At 34.9% G+C, this 19,359-nt stretch overlaps 1 long non-coding RNA gene across 2 annotated transcripts in view; it reads right to left on the minus strand.

Moving 5' to 3' along the window:
- Positions 1-1,984: 1,984 nt before the first annotated feature.
- LOC123789047 (uncharacterized) overlaps positions 1,985-19,359 on the minus strand; it is a 450,578-nt gene continuing 433,203 nt past the window's right edge. For both annotated transcript variants that reach the window (XR_006778839.2, XR_015723746.1), the window contains one exon: positions 1,985-2,048. This is a non-coding gene — a long non-coding RNA (uncharacterized LOC123789047). The remainder of the gene's footprint in view (positions 2,049-19,359) is intronic.

Here is a 19,359-nt window from a genome sequence, read left to right on the forward strand (position 1 = left end):
AGCCCCCGGCTAGTCTTATTACCAGCTTTTACTGCTCAGACACTGGAATGATTGTGTTTGCTCCCATAATTTTATTCTCACTGAACAAAATGACTTACCATATTGTTAAAAATGGAGTCCCATCATGGTTAAGAAAATAAATGATATCACAGGTGTTTTGCTTTTGCTATGCTTATCGGTGCTAGTGTATTTGAAATGAGAGTAAAAAAAAACTGGAGACCTAAAATTGTGCACATTATTTCAGCATTTCAGCTGCTCAGTTTTTTAAAAACACATCCACTGAGTCCCTACACAGAAATCTTCAAAGTTCATTTCAGTACAATCCACCTGTGTTTATGATTTCAGAGTAATCATACTTTAAACAGTTAATAAAGCATACATTTAGCCAAGAAGTCTGAGGGGCAGATATGTGTGTGAATCTAACTCTACAACTAAATGAGAAGTTCAGTAGTTAGAAATGGGGCAAAGTTCATCTATTCTAGTTTTTAAAAATCTACCTAATACAGGGAACAACTTAAAATTATACAATGTAAATCAGAGTTGAAACTTGTATGTCCAACTCTTTATGGATGAAGATCGAAATATATTTTGGTGGAGGGGTGACCATATTTACACAATTTCTATTATAGAGAGAAATCAGCAAATAAAAAATCATATGTCCATGCATTTAGAAGTCAGCATTACTATATGCCAAGCAAATGTTTAGAAACCTCGAAACTTTTAAATTTGATTTTAAAACAACACAGAAAGCCAACATATTACTTTAAAATTTTAAGCAACATGAAAACTCAATATGCACATATTTAAGACTCCGAAATGTGCTGCAGCTCTTCTGGGATCATGAAACAGTAGCAAATAAATCAGATATATAGCTACATTAATTCAGGTTGTGGTGATTAACAGATAAAGTACATGAATATTAGGTTATAAAATTATTGGCACAAACAGTAAAATATTTCAATAGTCAGACTGGGATACAGGCTAATATGCAATTGGTAGTAATGAGTTCAGAATTAGCTTTATCATGAGAAAGCTATATGCACTAGAAAGGAAAAGTAATATAATAAAATAGTGGCACAGGGACTCCCTGATATAATAAATCATTTGAAGTGAAATCTGATAGGCACAGTGTGCATTTATTATAAAAGGCTTGTATCCAGAAGAAAAGAGGTAAGCATACTCCAACGGTTTGCTAAATAAATAATTGAATAACAAGTAAAAAAAAACAAAAACAAAACAAAAAACCCAAAAATGAATGCAATCTTACATTTGGTTCCAGCTTACCTAAGTTTGTTATTTCCATTGAAATGCTGAAATACTCACACATTTTAAGTGTATATTAACAGTTGAAGTAGAGATAGGAGCAATGAATAGGGATTTAAAAAGCAGAGAAATTAACATGAATTCTTAATATCTGGCTATCCCAGTAAGATAAGTATTATTTAAAAAAGTGATCCTCAGGGCACCTGGGTGGCTCAGTTGGTTAAGCATCCAACTCTTGGTTTTGGCTCAGGTCATGATCTTAGGGTGCTGAGATCTAGCCTGCTTTGGGCTCAGTGCTGGGCATGGAGCCTGCTTAAGATTCCCTCTGCCCTTCCCTGCACCCTCTCTCTCTCTCTCTCAAAAAAAAAAAAAAAAAAAAAAGTAAACTCTCTCTCTCTCTTTTTTTTTTTTTTTGCTTCAGACCCTTCTTTCTCTTAAATCTCAACCCCTGAATGCAATGCCATTTGGAAACTGATTCTCATGTTTTGATTAATCTCTGTCAACTGGCTATTTGACCTGAACTAATATTACAGTTAAAAAACAAATAGAAAGTCACCTATTTGCTTTTAGATCCTGACACCGGACAATGTGGAATAGTCTTAAGGTAACAGGAGTTGAAAAACAGCTGTGAAAGACAAGTAACATTTACTGTTTGGCTCCATTTTTTGGTTACCCATCCCAATTTGGACTGGCAGCTTAGCAGTGTTAAGTAAGAACTTACCTATATGGGATCTTAGTTAGCAGTCTAAAGTAAGAATGCAGATGCTTTTATTTGGTTGAAAAACCTAGACGAGAATAAGAAAGGAAAATAGAGTAAATCCTCAAGATTCCCACTTTCTTTTTTTCCTCTTTCATCCTAAAATTAGTCTAGTTCTCAGCCTAAAGATCACAGCCAAAAACATCTTGGGTTTCTAGTCTGAGGTATAAAAGAAAAACACAAAGTAACTTCTCTTGTTATACCAAGTTCATATAAACCAAATAAAATTAGACAATAATACAGAATAATCATGGACAATACTGTCACTGTGTAATTTTGCACAAATTTTGTCCCATGAAGTACATCCTGGATTTTTTTCTGTGACAGTAATTTTTTTAAAGCAATGATTTTCAAGGTTCAAGAAAGATCTTAACGTCACTTAAATCTCCTTAAAATATTCCTCTATCTTTCTTTCCTGGTTTCATTGATTTTATCAACCAGTCAAGTTCAATAGACATTTTCCACAGAAATATCTTAATAGCTTATTTCTATAAGCCAACCAGCCAGTTTTCATGCACATGTACATTGTAAAGAACTAATCTTTGACTATATGTCAAAATCTATGGCAAATGAATAAAAAGACATATTTATTCTTCAAATAGGAAATTTTATCTACATCCAAAATAAAAAGGGCAAACCGATTATCAGAAAAATTTGATGCACTTAGAATTATGACTATTAATATGCTAAAATATGGAAACATTTAGACCTTTATTTTAAGAGCCAACTAAGTCAGGTGCATAATTTTTTAAAGGAATATTGATTTAAAAAACTTTAATCATTTGTTACAGAAATTAAAACTTAATACTTGGAATGAAAAACAACACTGCTCAATAATGCCAAATGAAATATTAGCATCATTTATAATATTTTTTATTTTGCTATTATGTCCTGGTGCTATTATCATGGATCATACATTCTTGAAGCACAATTTGTCTTTATGGAGGAGTACAGGCTTTCCTAAAATTACAATGCTTGTGTTATGATGAATTCTGTCCTCCAGAGGGCAGTGCAGTACAAACTCAGAGGACACAGTGCAAAAATTTAAAAAAACAAACCCCAAACCCCAAATGTTAACCAATTTCATTTTATTCTGGTGAGAAGGACAGCATAGCAAAATTCTTAGGATCTGATATAATGTCAAAACTCCTGAATGTAAGACAGAAAGTATTGCCAGTTATCCAATTATTTTGACCATGTGTCAATCAATTCAATATCCTTAATGGAGATTGTTTTAAAAAATAAATTTATTGACTAAATTGATCTGTTGGTTGGATATAGGTCAGTAGATTTTATTTAAGAAGACAATTGACAGAAATGGTTCTGGGACTCTGCAAGACTTTGATTCAGGTGGTATGAGCTCCTTAAAAAAGAATTCTTCCTGGGGGGCGCCTGGCTGGTTCAGTCGTTAAGCATCTGCCTTAGGCTCAGGGCGTGATCCCAGCGTTCTGGAACTGAGCCCCGCATCAGGCTCCTCTGCTGGAAGCCTGCTTCTTCCTCTAACACTTCCCCTGCTGGTGTTCCCTCTCTCTCTGGCTGTCTCTCTATCAAATAAATAAATAAAATCTTAAAAAAAAAAAAAAAATTCTTCCTCTATACTCCCCCACACAATAGAAGGTACACACTTGATTTTAGGAACTTATTTTTTTCCTACTTATGGTGCTCCAAAATCCTTTTCAAGACTAAAAGTTAAACCTACTTACTGACAATTATAAAAGCAATTATAGTTTTTATACCCTCATGGACAGTTCTTGCAAAACTCCTAAAGCCTTTGTACTCCTATTGGGTACTATTTAACAAATACCAAGTAATATTAAACTTCAAACTTTGGCTAGCCAAGGTAAGGACATTAACCAAGCTCTAATAGCATGCTAAAGAATTAAAATACTTGCCAGATGCCTTACATATGTTATCTTATTTAATCCTTAAAACAGTCCCATGATTTGGTACTAGTACTTCCCCATTTTATAGATGAGGGAAATGAGTCATAAAATTAAGCAACATGGTTGAAGTTTCATAGCTCTTTGGCAGGAGAATTAGAAAGGAAATCCTGATCTAAGGCCAAGCAGCTTTTTCTTTGTTTATTTAGTTGACATACAATGTTCCATTAGTTTCAGGTGTACAACATAGTGATTCAACTACTCTATATATTATACTATATTCACCACAAGTGTAGCTACCATCTGTCATTATACAATATTACAAGATCATTGGCTAATATTCCCTGTGCTGTGCCTTTTATTCCAGTACTTATTCATTCCATAACTGGAAACCTATATCTCCCACTCTCCTTCACCCATTTTGCCCACCCACACCTCCTTCCCTCTGGCAAACCATCTAGTTTGTTCCCTGTATTCATAAGACTGATTCTGCTTTTTGTTTGTTTATTCATTTGTTTTGCTTTTTAGATTCCACATATGAGTGAAATTATATGGTATCTGTCTTTCTCAGTCTGACTTATTTCACTTAGCATAAGACTATCTAGGTTCATCCATGTTATCACAAATGCCAAGATCTCATCCTTTTTTGGATGGTTGTGTAATATTCCATTATGTGCACGCACACTTAACGTGTGTGTGTGTGTGTGTGTGTGTGTGTATTTCATCCATTCATCTATTCGTGGACACTGAGAATGCTTCCAAATCTTGGCCATTGTAAATAATGCTGCAATAATCATAGGAGTGCATATATCTTTTTAAAACAGTGTTGTGCTTTTAACCATTATGTCATTCTGCCTCTGAGTTTGCAGTGATTAGTGTTATGGTGTGACTAATACCATGCTTTAACCAGTTTTGTAAGTCCAGTCACATAGACTTTAATGAAGATACATTACTCTGAACGTAAATGAGACACATGTGCTGAACCAATTTCTATTCAGAGAAATATGTGTTTAACAGTGGTTCTCAGGGATGCCTGGGTGGCTCAGTCGGTTAAGTGTCTGCCTTCGGCTCAGGTTGTAATCCCAGGATCCTGGGATTGAGTCCCTCATCGGCTCCTTGCTCCATTGGGAGCTTGCTTCTCCCTCTGCCTGCTGCTCCCCCTGCTTGTGCTTGCTCTCTCTCTCTCACAAATAAATAAATAAAATCTTAACAAAACAAACAAACAAGCAAAAAACACAAAAAACAGTGGTCTCAAAGTGTCATCCCAGACCACAGCATCCTGGGAACTCATTAGAAAGACATTTTCTCATGCCCCATGTCTACACAAGGAGGAGAAGGACTCTAAATCACAAGAATATCTTATCAATGGAGAAGGCATCAACTTAGATATGCATAACAAACCTTACTTTTGTTTATATAATTTTCCTGGTAACCTCCAGGTTACCCATAACTGGGCTTCCTGTCCCTCCTCCGTCTACTCCTCCCCCAAAGTTTTTCTTTTTTGTCTTTAGCTGAAGATAGTATTTAAGATGATGGATTAGGCTACCACTGAAAATTACTTATTTTCCCCTGGGTATCTCCCATGTATACATGAGATACACACGTTAATAAACGTATGCTCATTTTTCTATCGTTAAACTATCTTTTATTTCAGGGTCTAAGCTAAGAACTCAGAAGGGTAAAGGGGAAATTATTTTCCCTTCCCATACACTAAAACTGTCAAAGACTGAAGGTAGAATAGTGGTTGCCAGAACCTGGGGGTGGGGAGTAAGGGGAGCTGCTATTCAATAGGTATAAAGATTCAGTAATGCAAGATGATTACATTGTAGAGATCCACTCATTGTACCTATAGGTAACCATACTGTATTGTACACTTAAAATTTTGTTAAATGTGTAGATCTCATGTTAAGTGTTCTTACACAACTTAATCTTTTAAAGAATACAAAAAAATACATATTTGAAGAGTGACATCAAATAAATGCAGTTTGTACCTTGCTTGAATTTTGATTCAAACTAGCCAACTGTGAGAAGATGATTTTGAGATAACCAGGAAAGATTGAAAAGGGACTGAATATTAAATAATAATAAATTATTACTGTGATAATTATGTTATTATTCTGTTTTTTTAAAAAATCTTTATCTGTTAAAGATTCATAGTGAAGTACTTATAAATGAAAGAATAGTATGGTGGGATCTGGCAAAAAATACTCTATTCAAATAATAAAGAGAGATGAAATAAGGATGTTGATCATTTTGAGGCTGAGCAATAGGTATGTGGATTTTTATCATTATCTACTTTTGAATATGTTTGAAAATTCCCATAATTAATGATTAAAACAAATAAACAAAAGACTCCGTTTGCCAGAACTTTGTAAATATTTCAGACCTACTGAAGAATGAACTATAAGTATGAAATTCATCAACAAGATGTTTTCAGTATATCATAATATATCATTCCTAATGTCTAGTGAATTCAAGTAATATGAAAGTGTAGATAATTCAAAACTTCAAGTAGACTTATCTTTGTTCACAAGACAACGGAATTGAGCAAAATACACGGAGTTGGCTTTAGTAATTGTTCATTCTAACCCACATGATTTGAGAATCTTGATGAGAAAGACTGTTGAGTTCAAAGTTAGAAGCCATTATTTCCACAGCCAGTCTGCTTCTTCTCTGATGAAGAAAAAGGAGAAGAGGAGGAGGAGGAGGAAAAAGAAAAAAAAGAAAGGAAAAAAAAAAAAACCAAACTGGCATTACAAAGCCATCTGTTCATGTCACAAGCTGTTTACCTGGCTATTTGCACTGCTTGTCAGAAAAGCATTTGGATATTCCCACCATGGCATGAGGGTCAGGCTGTCCACCTGGTGCTAGTGACCCCCTGGTTATTTGTGTTCTGTAGCTAATTTTTTAGCTCACATCAACTTGGGACTTGGACAATCTGGCTATCCAGCCTCAGTGTCTCAGCCACTTAGCCCCTTAGGGGGACATCCCCTCTTCCATGTCCCTGGCCCAACTCTGGTGTTCTTGCCAATTCGGAACTGATAGTACAAAAAGTTGATTTTCATGTTACTCATAAATAACTTACCCAGGACATTTAATATGTTTACTGATGTGCTTCACCTTTTTCCTTCCATCAGCTTGACTTTAAAGAGCCGAAACTAATCCTAGCTATGCAAAATTTATTGTTTTTATAATTGTTATTGTTTCTGTTTGCTTGACAGTTGCTTTTTTGGTGGGATGAACACTAATGGATATTGTCCAAGATAATGTTACTTTAAATCTAATTCCATGCTTTACTAAGTCTTATTAAAATAATTATGCATGTGCACTGCTTCTATGAATTTGACTACTATAGATATATCATAGCCATGGAATCATGTAGTATTTACTCTTCTGTTCCTGGTTTGTTTCACTTAACATAATGTCCTCCAAGATTATCCATGCTGTAGCAAATGGCAAGATTTATTCCTGTTTTGAGTCTGAATAATGTTACCTTCCATGTATATAACATGTTCTTTTTCCATTCTTCTGTTGGTGGATGCATGGTTTTTTTCCATAGATGCCTACTGTGGCTATGCTGCAGTAAACATGGGAGTGCAGACATATCTTAGAGATGGGGGAATGGGGAGAAAGGAAGTTGTTCAATGGGAATGAATTTTCAATTATGGTAGATGAACAACTTCTATAGATCTCTGTACAATATACTGATTATAGTTAACAATATAATATTAAATACTTTAAAATTTGTTAAGAGGGTAGATCTCATGTTAAGTATTCTTACCATTTAAAAAAGAAACAAGAGCAAAACAGTCTTTGGAACATGCTGGACTATGTTTATTAATTTGATTGTATTGATACCATGGGTGTTTGCATATGTCTAGACTCATCAAAGCCTGCATGTTAAATGTGTGCAGTTTTTTTATACATCAATTATACCTCAATAAAACTGTCTTTAAAAATGGCTGCTCTAAAAAATAAAATAAATAAAATAAAATAAAATAAAATAAAATAAAATATTCATGGGTTTATTTCTTTGCCAATTCAATTCAATGGTACTGCACAGAGTACCTCATATATGCCAAACTTGGTATAGGCGAATAGAAATACAAGAATCATTAAGACATGATTTCTCCCTTGAGAAGCTTACAGTTCATCTTGGGATCAGGTTGACAGTGGGATATGGTAGAAAACAGCCATGTAAATGTTGGAGAAGAAAAATTTTACTCTCCCCGTCAATGTTCTCACTGGTCTAAGAATTCAACTGAGACAGATTAACAGGGAAAAAGAAGTTTAATTACGTGTGCATGGAGGCCCAATAATAAAATTGAGACCCAAGAAATCACCAAGGTTTGCAGTTTTTATACACATTAAAGAAAGAAAATAAATCTGTAGAAAATTGACAGAACAGATAAAACTTATGTTTTGGAGCTTCAGTTAGTAAGGAATTCTAAACAGAACTTGGACTGGCATAGTAAATCAGTAAAAGTAACAAGGTTTGTTTATATAGGCTTCTTTGGCCCTGAATTCCCTATCTCTGATGATAAGGATGATCCTCTACCTCCTCGTATAGGGTGGGTACTTTTCACATGTGAGATTTATTTCCTGCTTTCAGGAGACAAAGTGTCCATTTTGCATTGGCTATTTCTTAAATAATCTTAATTCAAAATAATCAATATGCCAAAGTGACATATTTTGGAGCTGCTTGTCCTGAGCCCCAGAACAAATAACTGTAGTAGAATACAGTAAGTGTGTCCCAGGAATAGTACAGATAATAAATAAATAAGTAAACAGGACTTAGAAGTATCACTGTATCACCAGGGCCCTATGACCTTTGGCAAATGAGGTAAAGAGAACAAACGTCTCAAAGCTTCAGAAGGCATACATTATTCCTATAAATATGTTTGAATAAAAAGTTACAGCTGCAATGTATAATATGGTAACCACTGGCCATGTGTGGCTACTTAAATTTAAATTAATTAAAATTACATTAAATAAAAAAGATCACTATCTTATTGGCACTAGCTCTATTCGAAGTGCTTAATAGCTATATGTGTTTACAGGTTACTGTATTGAATGGCACAGGGCATCACCATCATCATACAAAGTTCCATTGGACAGCACTAATTCACAGTGTGAAGATTTTTAATAGTCTCTCTCAGACTCTAATGTGCATAAGAATTACCTGAGTATCTTGTTTAAATGTTAATTCTGATTAAGAAGGTCCTGAGTGGGGCCTAAGATTCTGCGTTGCTAACAAGCTCCTGGATGACACTGATGATCCATAGACCATTTGAGTAGCAAGGGTCTACACTATTCCATTAACCCTAACAAAAAAGTAATGTGTCAAAGGAACTTTTTCAAACCTCTTTTGCTCTGAAGGAATATTTCTTTTAATGGAGACACGGAAAAAGTTAGATGATTTATATGCTCTTAATAGAAAGAGTTTCTCCTCTAAAATATTTGAGATTATATTCTACAATTCAGTCATATCCATAATAAGGTCTACAATCCCTACATTTAAAAAACTTCAGTTCTGAAACATAAAGTGTAATAAAAATATCTGTGCTTTAATTATGCACAATCCATATCTTTCCCCTTCTGATTCTTGGCATCCATGAGTCTATAAAAAAAATCAAATAGTCTTCAATCATTTTTAAATTAAATTAAATTAAATTGAAATGTATTTATCCATTAGAAAATTCTAATACATTTAAATACTGCTCTAATAATGCCACCTGCAGTTTTCTCTTTGGATTATTTCATTTCTTTTTTCCCCTTTAGATACATTTTTTATTTTAAATTCAATTAATTAACATATAATGTATCATTAGTTTCAGAGGGAGAGATAAGTGATTCATCAGTCTCATATAATACCCAGTGCTCATTATGTCACATGTTCTCCTTAATGCCCATCACCCAGTTACCCCATCTCCCCACTCCTCTCCCCTCCAGCAACCCTCAGTTTGTTTCCTATGATTAAAGAGTCTCTTATGGTTGTCTCCCTCTCTGATTTTGTCTTGTTTTATTTTTTCCTCTCTTCCCCTATGATCCTCTGTTTTGTTTCTTAAATTCCACATATGAGTGAAATCATAAGATCACTGTCTTTCTTTGATTGACTTATTTCACTTACCATTATACCCTCTAATTCCATCCACGTCATTGCAAATGGCAAGATTTCATTTTTTTGATGGCTGAGTAGTACTCTACAGCATATATATATACCACATCTTCTTTATTCATTCATCTGTCAATAGACATCTGGGCTCTTTCCATAGTTTGGCTATTGTGGACATTGCTGCTATAAACACTGGGTGCAGGTGCCCCTCCAGAGCACATCACTACATTTGTATCTTTTGGGTAAATACCTAGTAGTACAATTGCTGGGTCATAGGGTAGCTTTATTTTGAACTTTCTGAGGAACCTCCATACTGCTTTCCAGAGTAGCTGTACCAGCTTACAGTCCCACCAACAGTGTAAGAGGGTTCCCCTTTCTCCACATCCTCACCAACATTCGTTGTTTCCTGACTTGTTAATTTTAGCCATTCTGACTACTGTGAGATGGTATCTCATTGTAGTTTTGATTTGTATTTTCCTGATGCCAAGTGATGTTGAGCATTTTTTCATGTGTCTGTTGGCCATTTGTATGTCTTCTTTGGAGAAATGTCTGTTAATTGAGACATGTCTTCTGCCCATTTCTTGACTGGATTATTTGTTCCTTGGGTGTTGAGTTTGCTAAGTTCATTATAGATCTTGGATACTAGTCTTTTATCTGATAAGACATTTGCAAATATCTTCTCCCATCCTGTTGGTTGTCTTACAGTTTTGTCAACTGTTTCCTTTGCTGTGCAAAAGCTTTTATGTTGAGGAAGTCCCAAAAGTTCATTTTTGCTTTTGTTTCCATTGCCTTTGGAGACATATCAAGCCAGAAGTTGTTGCAGCCGAGGTCAAAGAGATTGCCACCTGTGTTCTCCTCTAGGATTTTGGTGGATTCCTGTCTCACATTTAGGTCTTTCATCCATTTTGAGTCTATTTTTGTGTATGGTGTAAGGGAATGGTCCAGTTCCATTCTTCTGCATGGTGCTCTCCAGTTTTTCCAACACCATTTGTTGAAGAGACTGTCTTTTTTCCATTGGATATTCTTTCCTGCGTTGTTAAAGATTAGTTGACCACAGAGCTGAGGGTCCATTTCTGGATTCTCTATTCTGTTCTATTGATCTATGTGTCTGTTTTTGCACCAGTACCATACTGTCTTGTTGATTACAGCTTTGTAATATAGCTTGAAGTCTGGATTGTGATGCCACCAGCTTTGGTTTTCTTTCTCAACATTCCTCTGGCTGTTTGATCTTTTCTGGTTCCATACAAATTTTAGGATTGTTTGTTCCAGCTCTGTGAAAAATGTTGATGGTATTTTGGCAAGGATTGTATTGAATGTATAGATTGCTCCAAGTAGCACAGACATTTTAACAATTGCTAGATCTCATACACATCTCATTTCATTCAGCAAAGTGGCAGGATTGACTTATAAAATCAATCAATAAATAAAAATAAATAAAATCACTTGCATTTCCATACACTAACAATGAGACAGAAGAAGGAGAAATTAAGGAATCCATCCCATTTACAATTGCACCAAAAACCATAAGATACCTAAGAATAAACCTAACCAAAGAGATAAAGGATCTGTACTCTGAAAACTATAGAACACTTATGAAAGAAATTGAGGAAGACACAAAGAAATGGGAAAACATTCCATGCTCATGGATTGGCAGAACAAATATTGCTGAGTTACATTTTAAATTTAAGGCTAAAATAATATATGTTAACATAATTCTTAAAATGTATGTGTTACTAAATTAATAAAACATTTTAAACAAACTTATGAATATTTTAACTATGGCATCAAATATTTATATATTTATGCCCTCCACCCCCAAGTGGATCCTTTTAAATCTTTTCTTTGGGAATATAGAAGAAGGGCTTATAATTGTGGATGTTTATATTTGGGCTGTTAATAACAGGACCTACTTCCTGTATTAGTCCAAAAGCAAGTGAGAGGTCAGCATAAAAATGCCTGATTGTTTTTTTGTGATAATAATAGTGCAAGTGGCAGAAACAGGGAAGCCAGGAAAGAGAACTGATTGTGGAAAGAAGATGGCAAGGGAATTAAGTGTAATGTTTAGTAGGTGACTGGATTCAGCAGTAAAGCTTAAGGAGCAGGAAGGACTGGAAATTGGGATAAATTGCATTAAACAAGGTATCCAGAGTTTAGCTAAGCTACTCCATGGTATTGCTGCCTTGGTATCCATTTTGTTTGGCCAAATGACCCACAGGGGCCTTAAACTGATACCAGCTCCTCATGCAAGCACGTGCCTTGATAACAGCCCCAGAGACACAAGCAAAGGTAAATTCCTGAATGACTTTTTCAGTAGCCTTTGTGATTAGCAGCCTTCTTTGCTTCCCAGGGCCTTCCCCTGGGAAGGGGAAGATAAGACCTCTGCCGGGCTAGCCCAAACTCTGCTCTTTTGAATTGACTAATTCTCTTTTAGGCTGCTAATACCAAAGTACTCTATCCACAGATTCTAAGAAAGGCATGTGCCCCAGGTCCTACTCTCTGTCTGCACTCTGCCTTAACTTCCCCATGTGGCCCCCTGAGGTGATCCATGTACTTCCCCCAGAATGTGTAAGTAATGAAGTTCTCTATTTCAGTTTCTCTTACGATTTGTTGCTGAACTTTGATTCACTATCTGGCACTTTGTGCTCCACCTAATAAGTGTTAATTTAACAATGACATAACACAAGGTAAGTCTTTTACCATTTGAAGAATCTTCCAGAATATATTCTGGAATAAATTTACCTTAATCTATTCCACTATATGTATTTACACCATAATCATTAAACTTCATCTCTCTGAGTTTCCATAAATTTTCCTTAATATCTAACCTGATAGCCATGACACTGGCAACATCACAGTTTTACAGGCAGAAGAATAATGTTCTTGGCAATTAATATTTTATCTTTTCTGAAAAGTCTTATGTAACAATATTCTTACTTTGGATCAGAATTAAAACTTCTTAATTTTTTTTTCAACCTAACGATTCAGTTATTAAAGAAATTTACAATTCTTATGGTGCAGTAGAATGTAAATAACTCTATCTTTAAAACATAAATAAATAAAACAAACACTTTCTTCTTTTTATATTTAGGCCCAATTCGTGTTTGCTCCATTGCTTCTAAACTCCTTGGGGTTGTTCCAAGGTTGTAAGAGGAGACTTGCTGATGGGTACACAGTGTAATTATACTGTAACCAAGCATCTGCCCTCCCACTGCCTGAAAAGCAGACAAGGAGGAGTGTCAAGAATATGCATAAGAGAATTCAACTCATCATTATTCATGTACCTAGAAATATAAAGTTCCACATATACAGCATTACAGAGTTCATGGAAATCAGTAACTGTAACAGGGCTACAGAAACAACAACAACAACATAAAAACTCATGTCCTTTCTGAGGAGGGGTCTTCTCATTGGTACTCCCAGCCCTTGAACCCCACTGCTCAAGTCTTTTTTTTCTCAGAGATTTTATTTTATTTATTTATTTGAGAGAGAGAGCTCAAGCAAGCACGAGCAAGAGGGAGAAGCAGAGGGAGAGAGAGAAACAGACTCTCCACCAAAGAGGGAACCCTATGCTGGCCGATCCCAGGACCCTGAGATCATGACCCGAGTGGAAGGCAGACACTTAACCTACTGAGTCACCTAGGCAGCTCCCCCCACCGCCACTGCTCATTTTAAGCCTTAATTTTGCTGATTTCATGGATATGGTAGAGAGAAAACTGAAAGAATACTAGAGCTGGAATTGCTTTATATTAGAAAAGGCATGGAGGTACCACTTAGGAGAGAGGGGAGTAAGAAGGTGGGAGGACAGGCATCAAAGAATGGGTGGAGCAGAGAGAGTACACTTGACTCCAAAGTATGAGAGGAAGAGAGCAAAAAAGAAGAAACGAGCTGCCAAAAGAAGTGGAATTTGGGTGGAAAGAAATGTGTATAGTGTATTTCGTGAAGTTTGGCTGTATTTTTGGGTTATACTCCCTCTTGTTTCTCCCGTGTTAAGAAATTTCAGTGAAGACTTCTTACTCAAAATAGAAATATTTTCCAAGATTTTGTAATTTGATTTGTGATTTTTTAAAAGTGCAATGAAAAGGGCCCTAAAGCAAAGACCATAAGATTCAGATATTTTTAAGCTATGTCAGAAACAAGTATTATTTAAGTAAACCTTCAGATAATCCAAAAGATAAGTCAGGAACTTGTTTTTTTTCCATCACAAGTGTAAATCTAATGAAATAGGATAATTAGGTAGAGGGACTCATATCCTAGGTAGATTCTGGGTTCTTGGTAATCAATCAACTTGATTCTGGCTAGTCAACGCTGATAGTCAGATTGCTAGTAGGTCTCCTCAGAATTACTGCCTCAAGTCATTGAACTCTTGAGATAGATTGGCATGTAATGAACACATGTAAACTTATATATACACCTTTGCAGGTTATATACATTATTAAGAGAATGCAAAGTTTATTTTGGAGTTTCTCTTATAAGGCAGTACTTTATTTATCGAAGTTCATTTCCTTAATTCCCCAGTTGAAACAAGGAGAAACACACACACAAAATGAACAGATTAACAAGTCCAATTTCTAAATTTTCATTAAATGTTTCTCATAACACAAATAACACATACTTGCTGTGCAAAATCAAAATTTTAGGTAAGGAAAACAAATCAACTAAAATCTTCATAGTTGCTCTTAACATTTTGTTATATATATAACTTAGTTAAGTATTAATGTTATATTTCTCTAAAATGTGATAATATTTTACATGTTTAATAACCTAATTTTACATGTAGGCTATCTTGCCACATCAAGGAAGATAAATTTATATCACTCTTTTAATTATATGACTGTATCATAATTTATTACTAATGTGGGATATTTAGATTGTTTCCAAATTCCACACCCTATACGTTATGGAATTCTGTCTTCTTTTTCTAGAAGCAAACTCTGGATTTGAGGGAAATTAATTTATCTGGGAGCTGGCTGCAGCACAGTGGGAATTTAGTCAGGAAGTAAGAGCCACTAATAAATGGTATGTAACAAACTAAATATTACTATAGTCCAACGGAACTTAAATCCAGTCCATTCCACTTTGAAAGTTAGTGTAGAAACAGGCCAGAGTGATATCTAACCTTAAGAGTGAAGGAATAGAGGAATCTATATACCAAATCCAGATGGTTACCCATGCAGGACTATTCCCAGAAAGAGGAACTTTTAATTCCATGGCCTTTCCAACCTACTTCAGGGCTTCCATGGCAAAGAAAATTCTCAGGAAAAGAAATATAGTCCTGGATGATATAAGTCAGGCCGACGTGTACTTAAATGGTAACAGTGAGAAGGTAGAAGTGGAGTATCAAAAGCATCTGTGACAGTTGACCTCTCATACTACTAAGATTCACTCATGTGCCACATTCATTTCATTCTACCCTGTCATAGATCCTCTAATTTGGTGACTAGTCACAATTCTTGAATAAAGAATATAAGGAAGGTTAGTAGTACAATTTACAGCCCTCAAGACTACAACTGGGGGCGCCTAGGTGGCTCAGTCGTTAAGCGTCTGCCTTCGGCTCAGGGCGTGGTCCCGGCGTTCTGGGATCGAGCCCCACATCAGGCTCCTCCGCTGGGAGTCTGCTTCTTCTTCTCCCACTCCCCCTGCTTGTGTTCCCTCTCTCACTGGCTGTCTCTCTCTCTCCATCAAACAAATAAATAAAATATTTAAAAAAAAAAAAGAAAGACTACAACTGGACCTGAGACCACAGTTGATATTCCTTATCTCTGTCCTCAACTACCCATTCTAGAACCCCTTCATTCTTGGCCAGCACTTCTACTGATCCAGGGGGTTAACCAAAATCTTCATCTCTGAGGGGTTGGGGCCTTAAATTTAATGTTCTAACAGAGTCATGGCTACTATAGTTGACCATTTATTGTTATTACTGGGTATGGAAGTAACAAGGGGCCCCTGGTGAATCCCCTGAGTTCCAAAAATAGTCCTACCTGCCCTTACATGGTAGTAACCCTATATCCTCAGGATAGTCAGAGTCAATTCCTCCTTCTTTGCCTGTTAGTCTTTTTGGATAAGGAGCCTAATATATCATATGCCCACTGTTGTACCTCCTTTGCCTTAAGAGAGGTTCCTTGGTAGTAGGCAATGTAATATGGGTTTGCATGCTGACAAATTAGACACCCTGAGGCCTTTTAGGTAGTGGTGATGGCCAGAGAAAGAAAGGTACACCAATTCTCAGAAAACATAAAAAACGAAGTAAGGGTGAATTGCTGCCTTCCTAAGAATAGACAGGGTCCAGAATAGTCAGCCAGTGGCTGGATGGTCTCACTGAAAAATGGTATCACACTGACAGTTCAGCATTGGTCTCTAATGAAGATAAACTGGTTAGCAATCACAATAGCTAGGTCAGCCTTGTTGAAAATAAGCTCGTGCTGTAGGGCATATACACAGTATCTATCCTCAACATCACTGTATAACCACTAGGTGGCTGAGGACAGAGGCCAGCTGACCTCTACTTAATGAATCCTGAGTCATCTTATTCAACTGGTTGTTCTGTGTTTCCTCTGAGTCCCAACAATCCACACACTTTGTCCTTACTCCCATAGCTCTATGTAAATGCTTTCTAAGCTCATTCAATCTTTTTCCTTCCGGACCCAAACAGACCAATCAATCATTTGTCTTATCTCAGTCTACTTCTACATTCATACAAAGATGATGATCAAATTCTTGAAACTATGCCTATTGGGAAGATATTGTTGTCACTGTTGCCTTTAAGAGTCATCCCTGATTGAGGCTATAGTGCATAGCAGTACTGTTTCTTCATCTCAACCATCTTTTCTGTTAATTCATTAAACGTGGTTCTAATGGCAGTTTTAAAATCTCTGTTACTTCTAAACTGTTTCTTCATCTCAACCATCTTTTCTGTTAATTCATTAAACGTGGTTCTAATGGCAGTTTTAAAATCTCTGTTACTTCTAAACTTTGACTTTGTTTACTTTATTTTTCTGTTAACTTCTTTTTCCCTTGAGTACAAGTACTACGATTTTGGAACGTTAATCCTAATTTGTCTTACAAAGCTCATTTTCATAGTAAGTTTATTCATTTCAGTTTACTAATGCCAGTTGGATCTGTCCAAGTGTTGAAGATGGGGAGGTATAAGTTTACAGAAATTGCTCACCAGTATATCTTCATTTATTGTTTCATCAAAATATTAAAAATTTAGTTACATACTAAAATTTTAGAAGGCCATTGTATACTGAAATCAGAAAATGTGTTTCTAGTTCTTGCTCTGACCTTATAGTCATGATACTCTTGTCAAATCATTTAGCCAGGCAGAACCTCAGATTTCTCACTGCTAAAATTGGACATTTTATTCATTTCTTAGAGTTGTTGTGAGGGAAAGTCCTTTGTAGTGTGATTTCTTACATGGTAGGTGCTCATTGGTATTGACCAAATTTAGATTAGGTGAATCCCAATCACAGCACTATGTAACTTATAATAATGTCATAATCAAACTAAATTCCATATATAAATATTGAAAAATTGGAGTTTTAAACAATATTTTCAATTAATATAAGCTAAAAAATTAATATTAAAATATTTCACTTTTTCTAGTTGTTACAATTTTCTATATTAAATATGCAAATATTTTACAGTATTTATTAACTAAAAATAATGCATATCTTATCTTTGTTTCTTTGGTTAACAATCTATTACAAAAATGATCGAAGAAGGTTCATTTATTTTTAAATTTCTGCTACATTTCTAAATATCAACCACAAGTTGAAAATATTGACCAATATATTTTCAATAGAAAAGATTTTTTTTAACATTTGTGTTCATTTTAATCTAATTTTTCTCTTTAACTATTGATTTGCAATTGAGAGTCAGTAGTACCCAATGCTACAGAGGACTATGTAAATTATTTCCTGGCAGGCCTTGGTAGCACATATGCTTCTTCTAAGAATAACTAAGAAGCAATCTGCTGATGAATATACTTTATATCCTTGCATCCAAGTCCTTCAGGAACATTCAATATCTGTGCCACCTAAATAGAACAAAAACTCTGACTCCAAGTTACTCATTCTTATTTCTCTTGTATGCCATTCAAAATATGTAGGACATAGGTATATTTAAAATAAAAATGAATTACTTATACTTGTTTTACACCATACTATAATTTAAAACACGAGTAGAAGTAGTTTTCAAATATACATAGAGAAATAAACATAATAAAACAATAAAGCTACTAAATTTTTCTATTCACATAAATTAAACAAAAATGAATGAAAATATTGCTCCATAAAGCTGAACATCAGCTACCTTCACCTTGAATATTGTCTTAATTTATGCTCATCCTAACAATGGAAATCATAAAATTAAGGAGAAAATGTTTTATGCACCTCTTAAAAACCATTTGATGAACAAATAATATTTGTTCAGGTGGATTAAGGTTATTTTATTAGACATATTTAACCACGTGTCACTAAATGGCATTTTCAAAATTACAAGAAGTAGCAGTATTTATTTATGAGGGCCTCAGTTTGCCTTAGGATAAAAATTTGGGATATTAATTTTTTTTAAAACAGAAATGCTATGTGATATGTCTATCACACATTTCCTTTTCTTTCATTTCTAAAGATTTTAGAACTTTAGAGATTAAATATTTTCACAGCATTCTTAGATTCTCCATTTGTATTGGTGAAAATGAGTTGTCCCTGGCTTCTCCAATCATGGGTACAGATATGCATTTTTTCTCATCACAGTTTTTAGTAAGATTTTTATACATTGCCTCTAAAACTTCAAATTTAGTTTCATGAAGTAGTTCATAATATCTTCTTATTAGCATTTAAATTACATAGTATCTACAGTTTTGTCCTCTTTTTTACTTCTAATATCAAGAATTTGTACTGTCTTCTCATATTTTTTTTTTTCCACCTTCTCTGCCAGGCATTTATAAATTGTATCAGTCCTTCTAAGAGATGAAATTTTGGCTTTGTTAATTTTTCTATTACACATTTGTTTTCTATTTCACTTTTCATTACAAATGTAATGAAATACAATTGAAGTATACTAAACTGAACATCTTAAAAATGCAAAATTTGATAGTTTTGGTGTATGTATACACTTATCAAACAATCGCCACATTCAAGATAACCATTTCTTCACCTCCACAAGTTTCCTCAGGGCTTTTTGTAAGATCCATCTCTTCCTCCATCCCCATTCTATACAACCACTGTTCTAATTTCTGTTAATATAGATTTACTTGCATTTTCTAGAATTTTACATAAATCAAATAATACAGTATGGTTGTTTTCTTTTGTGGTGTTTTGTTTTGTTTTGTTTTTTGCCTGGCT

Source organism: Ursus americanus, chromosome 3, assembly GCF_024610735.1.
Source record: "Ursus americanus isolate L20-20 chromosome 3, mUrsAme1.1.p, whole genome shotgun sequence".
In the NCBI taxonomy this organism is placed as follows: Eukaryota; Metazoa; Chordata; class Mammalia; order Carnivora; family Ursidae; genus Ursus; species Ursus americanus.